Source organism: Triticum dicoccoides, chromosome 3B, assembly GCF_002162155.2.
Source record: "Triticum dicoccoides isolate Atlit2015 ecotype Zavitan chromosome 3B, WEW_v2.0, whole genome shotgun sequence".
Taxonomy (NCBI): Eukaryota; Viridiplantae; Streptophyta; class Magnoliopsida; order Poales; family Poaceae; genus Triticum; species Triticum dicoccoides.
In genome coordinates this window covers 46,363,374-46,372,774 of record NC_041385.1, presented here as the reverse complement: position 1 = coordinate 46,372,774, position 9,401 = coordinate 46,363,374, and the positions used below count along the sequence as shown (strand labels likewise).

Sequence of the window (9,401 nt, the reverse complement as noted above, 5' to 3'; positions counted from 1 at the left end):
ACGTATGCTGCCGACCTAGGAGTTGATCCTCAGACCGATTTCACGCATCGACCTGAGTCTCAGGGGCTACTAGGAACATCGGTTTCATGTTTTCCTTCAGGTGCATCTCGGGTTTTAGACTGACACACACCTTGAGGGCTACTGGATATACATATACTTGCTATATATCTCGGCAGTGAATAAATTGCACCAGTTAAAAATATTCACAAAAAACCAGCCCGCGGTCGAGGTGGTGCACCACCTTGGAAGCAGTCCGGCATAAAGCTCGGGCTCCAGTGGCTGGCTCCATAGAGGGCATTTCCGGCATTAAGCACGGCTAAACTCCTTCAACTTTTTAGAACCAAGGTGATCTATGATACCTCGGATATAGTCTGGTGTTGGAGCTTGGATATAGTCCGGCGTTGGAGCTTGGATACAGCCCAGCGTTGGCGCTCGGCTGCAAAAGATACCTCGAATACAGTCCGGCGTTGGAGCTCGGACGCAAGAGGACACTACCGCCCGGGAACAACTTCAAACCCGAGGTGTGGAATAAAAATAACAAGGCATTTATAAAGGCCGGAAACTTAAAGGGGCTCCTCGGATACCCGACGTGTAAACTCTTCGGATGCACTTCGGCGATCCTCAAGATCGAAGATGAGAAGATTTGTTGAACCAGTTTTCAAGACCGACGATCGAAGATGAAGAACAGTTCGGAAGAATCGAGGAGCGTCCCCAACTTGAATACCGGTTCAGGGGGCTACTAACGGTGTCTTGGACTAGGGGGTACTCACCACGTCGTCTCCCGATCAGTTAGATTGGGCCGAGGACCCCCATGGCCGTATACTCATGGGCCAGTTCGGACAGCTGTCGCATACAAGGAAGATTCCACAAGACTTGGTGATCAAGACAAGGACTCCTCCCCCACCGGCGTATTCGGCTAGGACTCTTATTATCCTAGGCCTCTGGTGCATTATAAAAACCAGAGCCAGACTAGTCGATAGATATACACAATCATAACCATAGGCTAGCTTCTAGGGTTTAGCCTCTACGATCTCGTGGTAGGTCAACTCTTGTAATACTCATATCATCAAGATCAATCAAGCAGGAAGTAGGGTATTACCTTCATCGAGAGGGCCCAAACCTGGGTAAACATTGTGTCCCCCGCCTCTTGTTACCATCAGTCTTAGACGCACAGTTCGGGACCCCTACCCGAGATCCGCCAGTTTTGACACCGACACCGCCATCATATTGGTACGTTCCACATAACCGTTGACATGTGCTCTGCTAATAATGTAATATGTTGTCAAATAAGGAATTCTCTCTCATATTCTTCTTAGAGGATTCTCTCAAAAAAATTGCAAGCTGGTTTATCTCTATAATGTTTGCCCCTGCAACCTGACCACGGCAATGTCCCGCCCGCGCGCCAGACAGTACATATATGCTGAAACATGAAAAATATATATATTAAAAATATATTAACAAATGTTGTTAGTGTATTTAAAAATGTGAAATGTGTATCAAAAATGCCTCTGATGGGTAGAAAAATTTACATTGGTCGTGAAAAATGTAGACACATATGCTGAAAAATGAAAAATGAAAAAAAACAGATAAGTTGGAAAAAATAAATGAAAAAACCCAATGAAAAACCTAAAAAACCGACAAAATGACAAAGAAAACCAAAGAAATAAAAAGGGGAAAAAAGTAAAATTGAAAAGAAAGAAACAGAAAACCTGACGAAAACCCTAGAAAAATCGTGCTACAACAGTGGAAAAACCGAAAAGTCTTTGCGCCGCAACCCTCGGCCTAATGGGCTAGACCTACCCACAAGCCCAACTCATCCATTACCCACCCGCTGGCTCCACCGTGCCCACCCTAGCTTTGCCTCTGCCTAACGCCGCCGCCTCCCAGCGTGCCCCTTCCTCAGCGCCGCCGGCCGTGTCCTCCATTAGCGCCACCGCCCCTCGAAGCTCGCCTGCTCCACCGCCTTCACCTTCCAACTCGACCTTGCCGGTCACCCAGCACCTAAATCCACCGCTTCAAGTGGAGCAACCGCCGCCGCCTTGCCCTTACGGCGACCACCTATTCGCCGGAGTAATTAGTGGTGAGAATGGGACACTCGCGTCAGCTCGTGACGAACGGTGTGCTCGTGACGAGCCCTAGCTTCATGGCTCCCCTTGCCGGCCGGGATTCCTCCACCTTGCTACTCCGATGAGTGGTGTTCGACCTCAGGTCCATTCCGGGCCGCCCTATCAGTAGGTAGGACCGAATTTCCATACCCTTCAATGTGCCAGTTCACCTGTGTGATATAATACTTTGTGCCTTGTGCTGATATAGTTCCTAGATGTAGACATGCTCACAGAATACTAGATGTTGTTTAAGCTTCAATTGACCTTAAGCGGATCTCTGGTAGATAGTCTAATTTGATCCTCCATATCTTCATATAGACCACATAATCTATAAAGGGTCCTCTATATGTCTTTCATCCAACATATATTCTGAATTTCATCCTCTACATTCTCTCTTTAATATTTGAATAATCTCCTATAAAAACCATTTAAGTTGAAATGGCTGCAATCATTCAGTTTCATCTGTACAAAACCAACTTGTAGATTATGAGTCATAACAATGACAAAAGAAAAAACATCGAAAGCATATGTAAGCACAACAACAGAATTCAGCAAGTAGCTAGCTAGCTAGTTCCTCTTGAAAAGAAACTCCTACGGCTGCCATGAAGTTCATGTTCGTGGCACCACCGCAGGAACGGCAAAGCCCCCTGATGCGGACGCGGTCAGCGCACAACTACAACCAGACCGCCTGGCTGCTCTTCCGATGGCATGTCAAAACTTTGGGATGCGACATTGCACTCCCCACTCCCTTCGACTGTCTTTTTCACCTCGCTCCTTGCTCTCACCCCTCCCCAATTCCATGCCACCTGCCCGGCCTCTACTTCCGAGGGCATGGAGAAGCACGGCTGGCCCCCTGCTCTTCCCCTTCCTTTCTGTTCGGTGCCGTGGTGAAGCCACGTGATCCGCCACCACATACACCCCTCTGCTTGAAAAATTGGAGAGCTCATTTTTTTTCTTCCCGTGCACACTTGAGGGAGGTGGCCGGAGGTGAGGTCAGGCGGTGAAGCGGATCTGTTCGGGAGAGAGGAAAACGCGGGACGGTGGAGGCGTCGGTGGTTTGCGGATTGGGAGCGCAGTCTAGATGCGGCGGATGTGAAGGCAATTTGGACAATGTGAACCTTAAGAGGACGAGATAGACATCTGCTGGGGGCGTTTTATTGGATTTGATATGCCAGATCACATATAGACGACTGGATACACCATCTACTAGAAATGCTCTAGCTCATGCTTAGTTCTTAAAACTGAAATATGGCAGCAGAGTCCATGAAGGGCGTTTCTTTTTAAACATTAAAGTCTTATTAAGCTAAAACTGTGACAACCGAGGCTGATTCGACATTCTTAAGATATAGTTATCATATATTTCACCTACAGAGTGTTCTTTATGCTTACTGATTTCATCCTTAAAACGGTCTTTGGTCTCATGACTTTTATCTTTGTATAATTAGTTATACTAGCGACTTTGATGCAAATTAATAACCTTACAAGTTACACCATCCTTTGCCTATGCTACCTAGATTTATTGTAGAACTCTAATTTATTTTTTAAAATTCTGTTGCTTGTGTAATAGTTAAAAGAGACCAATATTATTTCTTTGAAATAGTAGATCATGTTTGTTATACAGAATATCAGTGATATTATGTTACCCCTTTCCATACTTAGCACCTGCCATAATTAGGAAAATCAGGTCATTATGGTTAGGATTGTAATTGGGATTATATCCCTGTGTATATTATGCAATGAGTTATCAGGATTGTGTTCTCTTGTGTATATATATGAGATATCAGGAAAGTCACGATTGGGGTCTCTATTCTAAAACTTCCATAGTATCAGCTATTCGATCGAAACACTTCCCTCGAACTATCTCGTTGGCTCCCTTCCCGCCGACACCTCCTCCTTACCATACGAAGCAACCACCACACCCTCTTCCCACCATAGTCGGCATCAAGGCTGATACTCGCAACCCGCTCAACGCCCTCTTGTCTCAAGCCACGACGATTCAAAGCGTGAAGGCCATCATTCCCATCACTCATGACCTCTCTGCTTCGAACTTTACCAAGTAGCGCACTTTCTTCCGTGTCACCATTGTGCTCGCGGACCATCTCGACAAGGAGCAGACCTCGCCCATTGGCAACTAGGAATGGCTTCACCTATATGCCACCGTCATGCATTAGCTATTTAAATCCATCACCTTCAACATCCTCGACATGGTGGAGGGGGAAACCATTGCATGCAAGGTTTGAACGTCCATCGCCACCCTCTTCCGCGATTACTACAGGGTTTGCGCCATGTACCTCGGTTAGGAGTTCCGCAAACTCGAGTAAGGCAACCGCTCCATCGCCGACTAATGCCACAAGCAGTAAACGGAAGCTGACATGCTCGCCAATGTTCGCGTGCCCGTTACCGACAAACAACTTGTGTACAACATGCTCAAGGGGCTTGAGGAGGACTTCGAGAACATCGCCAGCCTCATTCCCATGCCAACACCCTTCCCATCCTCCAAATGCGCAACATGCTCCTTCAGAAGGAGCTCAAGCCGAAGAACAACCGCTCATCCTCAGATGCTGCCTTGGAAGCCTCCAATGGCAGCAGTCCCAGCCTGCACCACGGCTGCAACGGTCCTCCCGTAGCTCACCTTGGCTGCAAACAGTCGTGGCCCTCCACATTCAGTCCTTGGATATGACCATTCAGATGCATCCCGATGGTGCCTTGACATGCCTCTCCTGCCAGCATCCTTGGCGCATGCCTCGACACCCCACGTGTTGTGGCGCATGACTACATGGCGCTTGCTTTGCTGGCCTGCCACCCAGTCGCTCGCGCCAAACTGCAGGACATGGAATCCCTCCACCCTCATCAATCAGCTCAACACCACGAGCCTTCACCAGCCTGCGGCAAACTGGTGTATGGATGGCGCCACGGTGTAAATGTTTGATGCCGGTACTGTCCATTCCCTTGCTCCCCATCCTATTTATCGGCAAGTCATCGTGTGGCAATGGGTCTTCCATCCCCGTCATCACGTCCAGCCAACTCCGCATCCCTTCTCATTTCCCAAATCGCCCCATCTTTGCCATGTTCTTACTCCTAGTATCATTAAAAACTTAATTTCTTATTCTCTTGAAATCGACTCTATTGGATTTTCCGTGAACGACCTTTGAACCAATTGATGTGATTGTCAGTTGTAATAGTATGAGTGCTCTCTACCTGTAAGTTCCTTCCACAGTCACCACACGCCCTCATGCCACAATTGACGATTCGGATCTCTGGCATCGTTGACTTGATCACCTCGGTCATGACGCTTTTCGTCATCTTTCATCGTTCTCATCCTTTCCAAGCAATAAAACATAAAAGAGCATTGTTTATGTAACGCATGTCAACTTGGGCGACATGTTTGGTTGCCTTGCATTACTGAATCTCTTGTCCTTTTGTTCCCATTTGCTCTTTGTTCTGCCATCTGGTGACTACATGCATAGAGAGGGAGCACTGCGAGTCGGGAGTAGTCAGGCAAAAAGGTTGGAAGGGAATGTGTCGCCTAGTGACATCCACCCTGCTAGGCGGGGACGCCGTGGCTAATAGTTATTAACGGGTAGGATATGGTTGTTGAAGTGTATATGTGTATTGCCTAGCCCTTTCCATGAGTTCGGACTTTTGGCTGAGTTGGCTAGTGCATGAAGCTTAACATGGTATCAGAGCTAAGGTCTTGAGTTCAAGTCCTGGCTTTCGCAATTTATCTGAAAATTGTTGTTCCCCCCTTTGTGTCCGCCTATAGGCCTCTTGAGCCATACCTCTGAGTCTATCCAAGTGTTGACTTTCCGCATCACACGTGAGAGGGGGTGTTGAAGTGTATATGTGGATTGCCTAGCCCTTTCCATGAGTTCGGACTTTTGGTTGCGTTGGCTAGTGCATGAAGCTTAACAGTGGCGATGTCCAGTTTGCTCTTAGTTGGGGAATCTGGCTAGTGGCCTACTGTGGGGGTGTATCATGAATCATTCGGAGTACCCAGTGGCGGTTGATAGGTCGACAAAGTTTACCTCCCATGGGAAACGCCCTCACCTCTTGCTTAGGTACTGTCTCCCTAACCATGATGCTTGATGCCCCTCTTGGAAGGGGTTCAACTTTCAACCCACGAGGCACGCCATGATCACCCTTCACTTGGGTGTGCTAGCGCAGTTTAGGACCCTGGGGTCAGTTGTTGGTACCTTGAAAGAGCTGAAAAGCTTGGGTCTGAAAAGCTAGGTTTCCCCATGTTGTTTCCTTCCTTTGTATGTTCCCTTCTCCGTTCCGGCAACCCTGGTCAAAAGGCCTCCAGATTAGCCTCCCTGATCGGTCTAACTCAGGGAGGGGGTACAACTTCACGTGCTTTACCTCACCACTCCTCACCAAAAGTCGAAGACACAACTTCTCAATTCGAACCCTGTCAGCCCCCTGTTCAACGATTGGGATGCCCGGAACGTTGGTCTCGGAGGATCCCGCATCCACCTTCCCCTTTTGACCCTGGCGAGCATCCGGTCACGGTCGGGCTCTGGGCCAGCGTTGGAACGGTAGGCAAGTCTGGGCGTATGGAGTTGACCGCCGATTATGGGTCGGACACAATCTGTCCTACCTGACGGCGTTCCTTGTCCAAGGGATCGGGGGCTGTGTCCTTTGTGCGACGATAACTCCCCTGGGGCCCATCATCTAGAGCTGAAGACATGCGTAGCAAGGGGTGGCCTTGAAGAGCACGAAGCTGGGACGTCCAAGAACAGCGGGGTACAACGTGTACTTCAAAACGCAACCCGTTGGTCCATGTTGAGCTGAAGGTGACTTGGAGGTTAACCCTCCCCAGGGCTTGGGAGCAATGCGTGCAGACAACCTCGTGGATGGGAGAGCGGACCAACTTAACGCTGGAGCAGGGGACTTGTAAGCTATCCAGCACTCTGACGTGGATGATGTTTACGACGCTCCCTTCAACCCATTAACACCTTCGGGGTTGTAGCCCCGAAGATGAGGGGCTTAGGTACCAATGGGAAGACGACGAGAAGTGGCATGACACCTTGGCCACCTTGAGAATTGGCCGGAGTGCGCCTGGGCACCGGAAGCTTGGGACTTGGGAGGCTGCCGCCATGCTTGCCCCTCGTTGTGCTTTAGTCCTTGCTAATGGCCTTGTTGCCTCCCGTGAATCCGTCCATGGGAGGTAGGGAGTCCTGTTCGTCGTTGTTTAGGGCAAAAGCTCTGGCTCGGTCCTCCTTGCGTGCTGGTGAAGGAGATGACACTCATCGGTCTTGTGCCATGGAGCTTGCATGTTCCGCCCACTGCTCGACGAGCTGCTCTGCCAAGGTTCTGCTTTCGAGGCTCTCGGGGCACGCCTTCGCTTTTGTGACTTGCCTGAGCATGGCCAGAGCTGTCGGGAGCAGCCCGACGGTGTTTCCATGCTGCTTTTGTAGGCGCAAGTCTTCTGGTGCTCCCTTGCCGACGTATGATGTGGCACTCCACCGCTTTGTGCCATGAACATTGTCCATGAAGGGGGCACATCTCCGCCATCGGTCAGTTAGGTATCTTGGGGCTTAAGTTCTTCCAATCCCTGGACAGGATGGCTAGCCCATTTCTTCTTGTCCCACTTGGCACCAACCTGTCCGGCCTCTAGGGAGGTTGGTTGCTTGAAGCTTCAGGCGTCACCGTAGGGCTCTTCTAAGGGGTGGAGGCATCCGCGAGCCGTCGGCCTTGAACCCGAGGGCACCAAAGCGTAAGATCTTCCCTTTGGAGAAGAGGATCGTGCGGATCAGATCCTCGGCCATGTCCAGGACGAGGCGGAGGGGGCCGAAGAAGAGACCCGGCTTGGTGCGAAGCCAGCTCACACGGATAGGGCCATTTCAATCAGCTGGGATCGATCTCCATGCATTGCCCCTACTTGGCGCGCCAACTGTTGGAGTTTTCATTCCGGCAGTGCTGTCTGAAGGACAACTAGATTGTTCAGAGGGGCGCATGCGGGGAAGGATCATGACCTCTTGGCATGAGCGGGTAGTACTTCACCGCCCCAGTCATGTCCTTCTGATGCAGGCAAGATAGCTTATTTAAAAAAAATCAAAACTAGGAAAGTTCTCTGTTGCACATTTTTTTTCTTCTAAACGGAGGCAAAAGCTTTGCCAAATCTCATTAGTAAAGAAGAGAATTGCCAGGTTAATTAACGGAAAACTGGCACAAACACACTCGTCGTCCGTCATGGAACACGACAGCCTCGAGGGAACACCCAACCAACCTGGCTACCAACACAAGCCGCAGGCACCACCAAAGAGAGAGCCGCCGTCAAAGTTGTCCACCGGGGTCATGTCATCACTCCTCGAGCCAGCGACTCATACTTTACTGAAGAACAGCCACCAAAGAAAGCCTCGTCGCAGCGGCTTTGCAAAGCCCGCACCGGCCCATGCCAAACAATCGACTCGTCGCGTAGAGGACTGGTAGCTCCGATTCTGATGACGAGATTTGAACATATATGCAAAGCTCGCGCCAATGAAGATCTTCATGAGAGGACTACCCAATGCAGGTCAAAGTTGCCACACAATACACGACAGCTCTGACTTCTAGCAGTAAAAGACCAACACGAAGACCCGTCGGACATGCCGGAACAAGCGCTGACTACCAAGTTCTTGCCGTGACTAAACCATCACTCTTCATCGCTATCGTTGCCGCGCAAGGCATCTCACGGGATCCATGCATCACCAGTTGGTAGGTGGCCACCTGCCAACTATGACGCCACGTGCGTCAAGCCCACCAAGAAATGTGGATGGGAGCAAGATTTTCAAGGCGACGCCCCAACGGAGGAAGACGACGTGAGAACAACGCCCGTTGCCTGACCGGACTGGTCTAGGATTTCCCCTAAAAAGCTTGCTCTGAGGATGGGAAAGGTCGAAGAAGACTCCATGGCGACGCCTCAAGGAGGAGAGCGACGCCCACAGGTGCCGATGCTGCTACCGGCAAGAACCGGGAAACTTTCGCTCGGAGCCTTCTGGACCACCATCCCCGAGGCACTTATGCGAGCCGGCCCGCACACCCCCAACACGGCGACCGCACCATCACCACGCCGAGGCCACCGCCTACCTCACCGTCAGCCAACATCGATGAGCTACATCTGGCGACCACATCCAGCCAAGATGCAGATCTTCAAGACGCTGCCGTTCGCCACCAAAACTTGGAGGGGAGGCCGCCACCCACCCCAACATGCCAGAGGAAATACCGCCGGCCAAAGCCTGCACCATTTCTGGTGCCGCCGTCCCAACGCACACATGAGCAGAAGCTACCTGCCGCCCGGGGACGCTTGTCGCGCCG

At 50.4% G+C, this 9,401-nt stretch overlaps 1 long non-coding RNA gene across 2 annotated transcripts in view; it reads left to right on the top strand.

Annotated features, from left to right (window-relative positions):
• The first annotated feature begins 1,795 nt into the window (after positions 1–1,795).
• Positions 1,796–9,401, top strand: part of LOC119274600 — a 10,205-nt gene continuing 2,599 nt past the window's right edge. For both annotated transcript variants that reach the window (XR_005135225.1, XR_005135224.1), the window contains exon 1: positions 1,796–2,235. This is a non-coding gene — a long non-coding RNA (uncharacterized LOC119274600). The remainder of the gene's footprint in view (positions 2,236–9,401) is intronic.